Genomic DNA, 12,126 nt, shown 5'->3' with positions numbered 1-12,126 from the left:
ATAATATCTATTAAAGTTGTTTTTATTGCTAATTTTGTTATTATGTTATAAGGATTTCTGTTGTTGTTAGTAATATGACTGAACTCAGGACCTCTTGCTTGTTAGTTAGGTATTTGGTAACACTTGGTCATGCCTCCAGTCCTTTTTGTGCTGCTTATGTTTTATATAGGCTCATTTTTCCTGGGCCTTTCTGGACTCTGATCCTCCTATTTCTGCCTCTCAATCACCTGGGAAGACAAGTATATGTCACAACACCCAGCTTTTTTTCCTCTTGAGATGTGGACTTGTAAACATGTATCCCAAGTTGGTCTTGGAACTATAAAGTTCCTGATGTCAGCTCTCAAGCAGCTAAAATTGCAGAAACATATTACTGGGCCTGACCTCTCAGAATATTTCTGAACAGAAGTTGTATAATTAATAGAATATTATCAGTTAAGTAAATTTAAAGTTTAAGTGAGGAGAGTAGCAAGAGAATCAGGCAAAGGGACATCACATGTTGATAGGTAAGAGCCAATATTTTTCCTCTAATTTTTCCAAAAGGTTATCCTTTCATCAAATTTAGTGGATGCAGTTTACTGATAAATGAATTGTAAGTTGTGTTTCACAATACTTGTAATGTTTTCTAATGATTTACATAAGCCAAATCTCATTTGTAATTGGACTGCACATTTTTTTTTCTTTTGTCAATTGTGGGGCCTGTACTATGGGTCAGAGCACTGTCCCTGAGCTCTTCAGCTCAAGGCAACCGACCTACTGCTTGAACCCCAGCACCGCGTCTAGCTTTCTGGTAGTTAATTGGAGGTAAAAGACTCACAGACTCTTTGTACCCAGACTGGCTTTGAACCATGATCTCTCCCTCCTGAATAGCTAGGATTACAGGCGTGAGCTACCAGTGCCCGGCTTGTACAAATTTTTTTTAACATATCTACTCCATAAAACATTTAAAAAAATCCCTAATTTTAAGAAAAACTTCTGACCAAATCTGGGTAAAATAGAATAGCTCTAAAATTCTAGATTTCAAAAATGTAAGCATCAATTAATAATTCTACATATTTGGCTGTGATAGCTTATACTTATTTATCATAGAATCACAGATTTTTGTCTTATAAGACAAGACCCCTCTCTCTTTCCCTTTAACTTTATAAATGAGCAAAGAACATGCAGTGCTACTGTATATTGAGGAGCTGGTACTTTTTCAAAAGTAACCTAACATTCATAGAGTGATCTTTTAAACATATGAAGTGCTATGATTAGCCACTTTCTCACTGAGGCTCTGCGGGATGCCTTGGTAAACAGTCTAAGGCAACCCCTAACTACAGTGAGACATTAAACTCAAACCATGCAGCTTTTTATCTGGTGGACCACTTATGAAAGTTTATCCTTGAGAGTAAGCAACTTTCAGGCTGCAGAGAATTTCAAATGAACCACAATTAACTTGTGCTTGTTCATGATTTGTGGTTTCCTAATTTGAGGGAAAGCAGTGAATTAGGATGCCATATCAAAAAATAAGAGAAATAGACAGGAGTGTCTTCAAGTTATGTGTGTATTAATTCTCCATTCATCTCTGACATGTAAGGTAGGGTGAGGAAATTAATAAAACAAAACAACAACAACAAAAAAAAAACTCACTAAGCAGGGAGGCAAGATTGCCTCCCCATCCTTTTCCCTGTAGTAACTAATTTCTTTTTTTATATCTGCTAGTATCATTCTTTTTTTTTTCTTTTTTTTTTTTGCCAGTCCTGGAGACTGAACTCAGGGCCTGAGCACTGTCCTTGGTAGGCTAGAGCTCTACCACTTGAGCCTCAGCACCACTTTTCTATGTATGTGGTACTGAGGAATTGAACCCAGGTCTTTGTGCATGCTAAGCAAACACTCTACCACTAGACCAAACTCCTGGCCCTCTGCTAGTAACATTCTGAATACTATCTTTCTTTTTTCTCTATTTTCTTTTTGGTATTACCTTCAAGTAGTTGTATGAAGAAGTTTCCATTTCACAGAGCAGTTTATGAATACTTTGATCAATGCCACCACACATTCTCATACATCGCTTCCATACAAAGTCAACTTTGTAGGATATACTTTGAATCTTCGGTTGCATTCTTCTCCTTTTCTCCTCTTTGTCAATTCCTATCGCCTTGACCTCACCCAACCCCTTTCACATACCCACTTCCTGGTGTTTATTTTGTTGAATTTGTAAGGAATTATACTATTTGAGATGTCCCTTGAATCTGCTATATTTCGGTTAATTCATATTATTATGTACCACCCCCAACATAGTCACTTCCAAGTTTATAGCTAAATCTAACTTCCACATATGAGAGACAACATCCCTCCTTTTACTTTCTGGGCCTGATTTTTTGGATTGATTTGGTTTAAATTGATTTTATTTTATCACTATACTGTTCTCTAACTGGAATACAGCTTCTATGAGCCTCTCTGTACCTGCTTCTTTCTTTGCTTATTTACAAATATGCTGTGTTGTTAATTGGTTAGTGTCCCTCAACATTTTCAAGATAATTATGTCTTTTTTTACCAGAAAGAAATTTTCTTCTTTACATCTGAGCTCTTGGCATTACAAAATTAAACAGGGTTGTGCACAAATTAAAGTCAGTGGCTCCATGTGAATTTTAATGATTTCACTCCTCCTTGGATACTTCTAAAATAGTGCTTTTCTAATGAAAAGGAGATCATAACAAAATATTTACAGAGAAAAAGAATAATGCTGTGATTGGTAAGTTTCACTGATTAAAGTGTCTAAGGACACTATTTTATCCTTTTTGTCCCTGGAACAAAAATAGTAACAAGCTGTGAACAGCTGTGAATGGATTTTTGGGGCTCCTCTGAGTTTAATAGATGAGTTCATCTGTCAGCTTCACTCAAATTTTACGTACATAAGTTAATCTAATATTAAGCCATAGATTGGATTAGATTAGAAATATTTAAGATAGTTTCTATATAATCTAACACTGAATATTCAGACTTTCATTGATAATAGCAATGCTCCTCTCAGAGAATAAATTAGAGAACATTTTATCCTCAGGGCTCTCATTTTCCATTTTTGAGAGATGGTAATGCCAAGAGATTCATGCTAAGAATATAGTTTATACCTCAAGTAATATTCACTGCATTTCTATCAGACTACATATTTTCTAGTATTTATGTTTCAGAGGGCTTTGTGTAAACTGTAGAAGAAAGACTCTCAGATTGAGACCAGAAAAAAATGTTTTAGCGTACTGAAAAAAAAAGCTGCTATAAAGATTTTCTCCCTGATTTCTAAGTGGATGTAGTGCAGGCTTTGCTGAACCTTGCTAATGTTTATTTCATTGAGACTGGAAAGTTGGCAAAAAATAGGAAACAGAGTGCGGCTGCTTTGTTCTGGCTTGGGTTCACCACTGACACAATTGGACAACACATTCTCACTGCATCTCTGTAATTACGGTCTGAAGAACTTTCCGGGGAACAGGACATAACCCACATGTTTCTCAGCAACATAAATCTGAATTCACTCATTAAAGCTGTCCTAAATGTGGAACACTGAATTGAAAAATAACATAGTTCCTTGTGTTTAATAAAATGACATATTTTTTGCTTGAATTTGACCTTCTTGCCTTTATTTGAACTTCTAGGACTTCTGGTTTGCATTATTGGAGGACAAAAGAGCAAATGAAAGCATTATTTCATCTACCTGTTATGTAGAATATGGTTCTCTTTTGGAAGGTTTTCTAGATTTAACTCTTCCCAATATCAATTACTGATTTATTTTCATTCAACTGAACTTTAATGTTAAGACATCTGTGGGCTACACATGCTTTTTCCTGATCTACTTTTAGATTCAGTTCATACTCTACAATTCAGACTTACTCCATCCCTTAAAATATGGAAGAGAAATAGTTTTGGCCATGTATCAAGCTAGGACATTATTAATAGGTGTTTGGACTATGAATATGAGTCTTTGTGAGGTGAAGTAATCCAAAATAACTCTAGAAACAAAGTAAATCATTTTGGATGATTTAGTTTGTACAACAACTTGGTATGTGTTTGTGTAAATGTGGATAGATTAAAAAATGTTGAGTACAATGACTCACTTTTAACTTATCTGGCAAAACAAAACCAAAATCATATTGTTTGCTAAGTTGAACAAGACAAGAATTAGAGATATGAAGGACTTAAAAATAGGTAACGAGGGGCCGGGAGTTTGGCCTAGTGGTAGAGTGCTTGCCTAGCATGCATGAAGACCTGGGTTTGATTCCTCGGTACCACATATATAGAAAAAAGCCGGAAGTGGTGCTGAGGCTCAAGTGGTAGAGCTCTATCTAGCCTTGAGAAAATCCAAGGACAGTGCTCAGGCGCTGAACTCAAGCCCAGGACTGGCAAACAAAAACAAACAACAACAAAAGTAGGTAATTATTTCCACTGGATAGGAAAATACGTCAATTTGAATGCATAATTTTGGGCTGGAATTGTAGCTGAAATGGTACAGCATTTGCCTAACATGCCCAGGGCCCTAGGTTCAATCTTCAGAAATGAGAAAGGAAATACATAAATGAATAAGTTCATAAATGAATAAATAAAGTAAGCTTTCTAATAATAAAAATTGCATACATGCTGGGCTCAGTGGCTCACACCTGTAATCCTAGCTTCTAAGGAGACTGAGATCTGAGGATCAAGTTTCAAACCCAGCCTGGCACAAAAGGACCTGAGACTCTTATCTCCAATTAACCTCTACAAAATGGGAAGTGGGGCCTGAGCTGAAGAGCTCAGGGACAGTGCCCAGGCTGAGTTCAAGCCCCTTAACCTACCAAAAAAATGCATACAAAAAGCAGAGCATAGTAGCTCACGCCTGTAATCGTAGCTACTCAGGAGGCTGAGATCTTAGGATCGCAGTTCAAAGCCAGCCCGGGCACTAAAGACACTAAAGACCATGAGACTTTTATCTCCAATTAATCACTAGAAAAGGGGAAGTGAGGCTGTGACTCAAGGGGTAGGGTGGTAGTCTTGAGTGAAGAGCCCAGGGACAATACCCAGGCCCAGGAGTAGGGAGGTAGCCTTGAGCTGAAGAGCCCAGGGATAGTGCCTAGGCCCATGACCCACAAAAAAAAAAAAAATGGCATACAAAAAAGAAGCTTTCTCTTACTTAGCTGTTATCCTCAGTAAAAATATTCCATGCTTATAAATTTAGTTATAAACCTTAAAATGGTGTTTTATAATTTTTCTGTGTCTTGGAAACAATGTTGTAAGCTAAAAAGGAAATATTGATTGCCCAGTAGTTTATTTTTGAAACTTCATCCTACTGAATTATTTCTAGTCAAAATGCTTCATTTTATGTGCTGATTCAAACACTTGAACTCAGTGCCTTGTGCTCCTTTTTCCTCTCATGGCTGACATTTTTAACACTTCTCAGACATTTACCTGGCTTCGAGCCACAATCTTAAAATATCAGCCTCCTTATTAGCTAGAATTACAGGTATGGGTCACCAACACCAACAAAAATAATTTTCTTAACCACACCTATAACTGATGCTATTAAAATCCACTTCATTTAATATCCTATAGATTCTTAAATATTATAGAAAATTAGCATTTATATTATTTGCCTTGTTAACCTTCTATTTTTAAGGATGTTCAAAAGCAGGATGTACCAGCTTTCTATATTATGCTTTCTATAATCAAGCACTATAACCTTAAAGTGTCTCTGAGTTAATTTATTAAATTAAAATAACTCTGGTAAGTGTAAGGTCATGAAATATGATTTCACAAAATATAACCTACTGGTGTGGTTAAATCTAGGAAGACAAATGGAGGATTTATTGTCCATCACTTTTAAGCCCTGTCTTTATCTAGATAAGTCAGTAAGTCATTGACTTCCATAAGTTTACAAATCCTTGAAGAAAAATCATGTTTTATTTTAGTTATACTGGATTTTTAAAAAGATAAAACATGAGGGTATGAAGCACTAAATAAATTGAACCAACAGGCCTATAGATTCTATGTTCTGTTCTGATCAGTTGCCTTTTTTTTTTTTTTTTTGGTACACAAAGTTTGTCTTTCCTTACCATTAACATTGACAGTGTTGCATGGAACTTAACACATGAGTAAGAACTTATGAATTATCACAGGGCATTTCTTTTCACTGAAGGAAATTTTAGTGAATCTTTGAGGGGAATTAAAAGAAAGAAAATCAGAGGTTTGATTCTTGCACAATGAAAAAATAAACAGAATAGCCCTCTGAAATAACTTATGTATAGTTGGAGGGCAATGGTTGCTGGAATTGACCCAGGAACTCACATGCACTCCCACAAGCTGCACATTCAAGCCTAGAAAACATAAGCTTCTAAATCACACCCCTCTTCAATCCAGTGTTTTTTCACTCAGCTTCAGTAATTCTACGCAAGTATTTCTTTTTACCACTTTTTCAGGCTCAGACCTGAGCACCAGGGATTCCCACATTCCTGGACTGACTCAGTGCAATCATAAACTCCATTCCAATTACAGTCATCTTTCAGTGGATCTCAAAATTAATGTAAGTAAATATATAGGTGTACCATTTTAATATAACTAAATGAATTAGTTTGCTTCATCATAGCAAAGGCTACTCCTAACTTGTTAGGCTTTCTCACTGAAAATTAAATAAATAATTTAGCAGCAAATAGCCCATTTATTTTTCTTACATTAGAATTATCTTTATTGTAGGAGAATACAAAAATAGGAAATGCTAGCTAAGCGCCCGTGGCTCACACCTGTAATCCTAGCTATTAAGGAGGCTAAGATCTGAGGATCAAGGTTCAAAGCCAGCCTGGGCATGGAAGTCTATGAGAATCTTATGTCCAATTAACAACCAGAAAACCAGAAGTGGTGCTGTGACTCAAGTGGTAGAGAGGTAGGTTGCCTTGAGCTGAAGAGCTTAGGGATAGTACCCAAGCCCAGAGTTCAAGCCCTACAAACAGGAAAGAAAAGAAAGAAAGAAAGAAAGAAAGAAAGAAAGAAAGAAAGAAAGAAAGAAAGAAAGAAAGAAAGAAAGAAAGAAAAAAGGAAGGAAGGAAGGAAGGAAGGAAGAAAGAAAGAAGGAAGGAAAGAAAGAAGGAAGGAAAGAAAGAGGAAAGAAAGAAATATTAAGCATCAACTAACAGCAATGAATAAAATGAGAAAAAAGTGAAATTTAGACTCTCAAGCAATTATTAAGTTGCTTCAGAATGTATGAAAGATGCAAAATCATTACTTATATAAGACTGAATTTATATTAATTTAAGAGATCTTTAAAAGATTTTTATTTCCAAAGTTGTGTCATCAGGGATGAATAGTCTCAGGTCTGAGAAATGCTGGTGTAAATTTAGAATTTTCAGATGTTTTTAACCTTTTGGCAAATTCTAGAGCAGAAATAAAATATTTTTCTTTTCACTTTTGTTTTTACAAAAAGTAACATTTTCAGAGGATATATGTAGCTTGTTGTGTAATATTATGCATTTTGAGTGAACTTATATTACATTATTCTAACTTCAAATGCTAATGTATATAGTTTTTTTCTAGCTGTAGGACATTTGTAAACCATCTATAACCTACAGAGTTATTATGAACCCAGCCAGTTTTTGTTGGCATTTCTACTTAGAATGATTTTCTAATTATGTCTACCAATTAGTTAATAGTCAGAATATAAATAACTTCTTATTATTTTATTATGAACATTTACATAGAGCAATTAAGCATACAGCCTATAATCAATTATAAAAGTATTTTGCTGAAAATACCATCGTTGCCAGACACTGGAGGCTCATGCCTCTAATCCTAGCTAATCAAGAGACAGATCTGAGGATCACGGTTCAAAGCCAGCCTGAGCAGGAAAGTCTGTGAAACTCTTATCTCCAATTAACTACCAGAAAATGGCATTTGAAGCTATAACTCAATATGGTAGAGTAGTAGCCTTGAGCAAAGAGCTTAGGGACAATGCAAAAGCTCTGAATTCAAGTCTCATGACCATACACACACACACACACACACACACACACACACACACACACACACACACACACGCACATTGGTAGACCAATAAATGGAAGAAACAAAGGATTGTGGCCTGAGGTTTAAAGCATTTGGACATTTTCCATCCTTGTTGAATAAGTACAACAGAATTTCTTTTTTTCTTTTCTTTTTTTTTTATTGTCAGAGTGATGTATAGAGGGGTTACAATTACATTTGTCACGAAGTGGGTATGATACTTCTTGAACATTAATACTCCTTCCCATGTTTTTCTCCCTTTCCTTCCCCTATAACCCCATTTTTCTCCCTCCCCTTCCCTATCTCAAATAAACCAATAAATGTCTATACAATATACCAGGTACCAAAGTTAGATATAGTGTGAACAGGGGATAAACCATCAGGGACAAAAAAAAGAGAAAAGAACTAACTTCACATAGTACGTTAAAAACAACAACTACAAAGATAAACTTATTTTTTCCATATACCGGAGTTCATGTCAGTTAGCCTTATCCTATATGGCCATATACACATAGCTTTAGAGCTATTGTGATCCTCTGAAAATCCTGGACGTGTATTAGTTTTGACAAATGAGGGAAACCATGGAGTCTATTTTTCTTTGGGTCTGGCTTACTTCACTTAATATGATTATTTTTCAAATCTCTCCATTTCCTTATGAATGGGGCAATGACATTCTTTCTGGTGGCAGCATAAAATTCCATTGTGTATAAAAATCACATTTTCTTGATCCATTCATCTACCGAGGAGCATCTGCATCAGTTCCATATCTTAGCTATGGTAAATAATACTGCAATAAACATGGTTGTGCTGGTAGCTTTCGCATGTCCTTGTTTCTGAACATTTGGATAAATGCCCAAGAGTGGAATTGCTGGATCATAGGGGAGTTCTATGTTTAGCCTTTTGAGGAATACAACTGAAATTTTGAAGTAACCCGTATGTTTACTAACAAGTTCCATAAATCATAAAATACTCAATTCATAATTTGTACAGTGGATTGCAATAGCTTTCTAAACATATTTGCAGACAAATACATGATGAAGAATTTTTCTAAAACTCACAAGTAAATAGGTACCATGGAGAAGACATACAGTGTCAAAGAATAAGATGTGCTCATTTTTCTTTTTCTTCTTTTTTTCTGGTATGAAAGCTTGAATTGAGAAATCTATGCCTACTAAGCCTTTTCAAATTTTTATTGTTATTTTAAAGGTAATGTACAGAGAGGGAAGTTGCAATTACATAAATCAGATAATGAGTTTATTTGTTTGGACAATGTCACTCCTTCCATCACTATCTCCCAGCTTTTCCCTCCTGTCCCTGTCCACAAGATGTAAAGTTTATTTTCAACATAGTATCTAGTGTGTATCACTGGTGTATTTGTTTACATTTTGTCCCTTCATTTCTGTGCCCCCTTCTACCCTGCGACAAAGATAGATGAATGAACAAACAAGAAAAAAGAGGAAAGCAAAATCAGCTTCTTGCTCACAACTGGGCTCTACTATTTCACTTATGCCTCCATGCTGGCTTTTTGCTGGTCATTTTTATGATGGGCTTCTTTTCCAGGTCTGGCTTGAGAGAGAGCAATCCTCTGATTCTCAGCTTCGTGAGTATGATTAAAAGTGAGCCACTGCTGTCAGATTTTTATATAAGGAAATACTCAGAGCTAGTGAGTACATAGAAAATTTGTTTGAGTTTCATAAGATGAAAGGGCCTGCTGTGCTTCTATCAAATTCATGCCATATTACAAAGTCTATAAGCCCAATGGTTTCTATATGGAATTAAAAAATTTATCTTCAAAATATTTACCTTTAATGGGTTGTTACAATTAAACATTTCACTTATATGTATACTGCTTTGTTGTTGTTGTTGTTGTTGTTCTGGTGGTAGTGGGACTTGAACTCTGGGTCTGGGCACTATCCCTGAGCTCTTCAGCTCAAGGCTATCGCCCTACTCCTTGAGCCACAGCACCATTCCCAGTTTTCTGGTGGTTAATTGGAGATGAATCTCACGAACTTTAGTGCCCAGGCTATCTTTGAACTGTGATCTGAGCCTCCTGAGTAGCTAGGATTGCAGTCATGAGCCACCATGCTTGGCTTTACACTGTATTGTTATCAGATTCATCTCTTCCATAATTCCTACCTCCCATTTACCATTTATTCATGTTACATCATTTCCTTTTTTCACATATGAACATGCAGCATGTATGTATGGCTGCATTTGTGCACCATTTCTATTTTTCCCATTGGTCCACCTCTTCCCTTCCCTACATGCCATTTTCAAACTTGTTTCAGCTTCCTGACATTCATTTTTGTTAAACTGTTAATTGATCAAAGGAGTCTACGTGAAGTATTGTTTTTCATCTCCATTTTAATCTTCACAGGCTGCAATACTGAGAATGCCTAATGTCACAGAAGGAGATGTGAGGGAAGGGCATGGATATAGGACTGTGAGAGGTGAGGTAGTGGAGGCACACAGCCTTGTTTGACTTCTGATTCTTTTGCTCAAATAAGTTGAGGAATCCAAATGAAGTAATTCAAGTTCTTAGCATAGAGTCATATGCACATAGGCACTTAAATACTATTTATACTGCACTGTCAATGGAAAGAGCCAAAATGTATAGAATTGAGAGATTTTTGTGAAGTTAAAATGAGCAGAAAGTGTAGGAGGAAAAGAAAGCATAAAAGTGTTAAGTAGACGCCAGGTTTACTCTTCTAGCCAAAGAAAGCAGCTTATGTGAATCTGGGGCAAGGAAAAGATCCTAAGTTCTATTCTGAACTATTGTATGTCTTGTAAGGGTTACACATTGACTGATGTGTGATGGGCATATCAGAGGAGAGGAATGTGATGGAAATGTAAATTCTGGAGTCATTAACCTCTAGGTGATGTGAAATTTTCAGAAAGTAATTATTGTGTCTGGTGAGGGTGTGTAGCCTCAGAGGAAAAACTGCAGACGAGGAAACTCCCACCATTAAAGACATACTGGAGAAGAAGTAGCTGCCAGCACAGGGAACTGAGAAGGATTATTTGAGGAGCAAGACAGAAATAAGAAATAGAATAGATTTGCAAGGAAGCTCTATTAGCTGAGGACTGAGCAAATTTTTTTGCTAGTTTTTTTTTTTTGACAGTCTTGGGGCTTGAACTCAGGGCCTGGGCACTGTCCTTGGGCTTTCTGAAGGCTAGCGATCTACCACTTTAGCTACAGCACCATTTCTGGTTTTTTTTTTCTGTGTATGTGGTATCATGGAATGGAACCCAGAGCTTCGTGCATGCTAGGCCAGCACTCTACCACTAGGCCACGCTCCTGGCCAAGGTCTCAGTTAGAACTTTGGGAATCCTATGTCTGTATCCTCAACTCAGATTACAGCTTCTTTAGAAGAAATGAAAATCTAGTGGCTCTTTGAATTTTGTCTATTGAACCCACATTTCTTTATTTGGTTTCCTGAAATCCTAGCCCACTCTCAATTTTTTTTCTAAAAATAATTACAATGTCAGTATCATTTTCCCAGTTGCCCAAGCTAAAATCTCTCCTTGGCATTTATGCTTTTGTCTTAGTTATGATACACTATCAATATAATACTGAAGTTCATTCTCTTTTTTCATCACCAATATTGCTTACAGTAATATGTTCCTTCCCCTATGTGAGTCTTTCAGACCATGATTTACAAGAGGTGATCTTACTTTTCATTCTGCAGTGTAGATATTTCTAAACATTCCCCATTCTAGTATAATTGAGACTAATATCTATTACTTTAGAATTTCTCCCACTGTTGGACTTGTCAATATACTTTTCAGGCCAAGAGTGTGACCTAGAGTGTTACCCTAGCATACACAAAAACCTGGGATTGATTCCTCAGTACCACATATATAGAAACAGCTAGAAATAGTGCTGTGGCTGAAGTGGTAGAGATCTAGCCTTGAAAAAGCCCAAGGATAAGCCACACATTGTGGCTCATACCTATAATCCTAACTACTCAGGGGACTGAGATCTGAAAATTGTGGTTCAAAGCCAGCTCATGAGACTCATCTTCAATTAACCACCAAAAAACTGGAAGTGGAGCTGTGGCTCCAGGGGTAGGGTGGTAGCCTTGAGCTGAAGATCTCAGGGATAGCACCCAGGCCCAGAGTTCAAGTCCCACAACC

At 36.5% G+C, this 12,126-nt stretch overlaps 1 protein-coding gene across 1 annotated transcript in view; it reads left to right on the top strand.

Annotated features, from left to right (window-relative positions):
• Positions 1-12,126, top strand: part of Adamts19 (ADAM metallopeptidase with thrombospondin type 1 motif 19) — a 239,548-nt gene that overhangs the window by 214,446 nt on the left and 12,976 nt on the right. The gene's annotated exons all lie outside the window — the stretch shown is intronic.

This window comes from Megascapheus bottae, chromosome 4, assembly GCF_031878675.1.
Source record: "Megascapheus bottae isolate mThoBot1 chromosome 4, mThoBot2.hap1, whole genome shotgun sequence".
NCBI classification, from domain to species: Eukaryota; Metazoa; Chordata; class Mammalia; order Rodentia; family Geomyidae; genus Megascapheus; species Megascapheus bottae.
The sequence above is the reverse complement of the archived record's forward strand: the minus strand, read 5'-3'. Positions and strand labels throughout refer to the sequence as shown.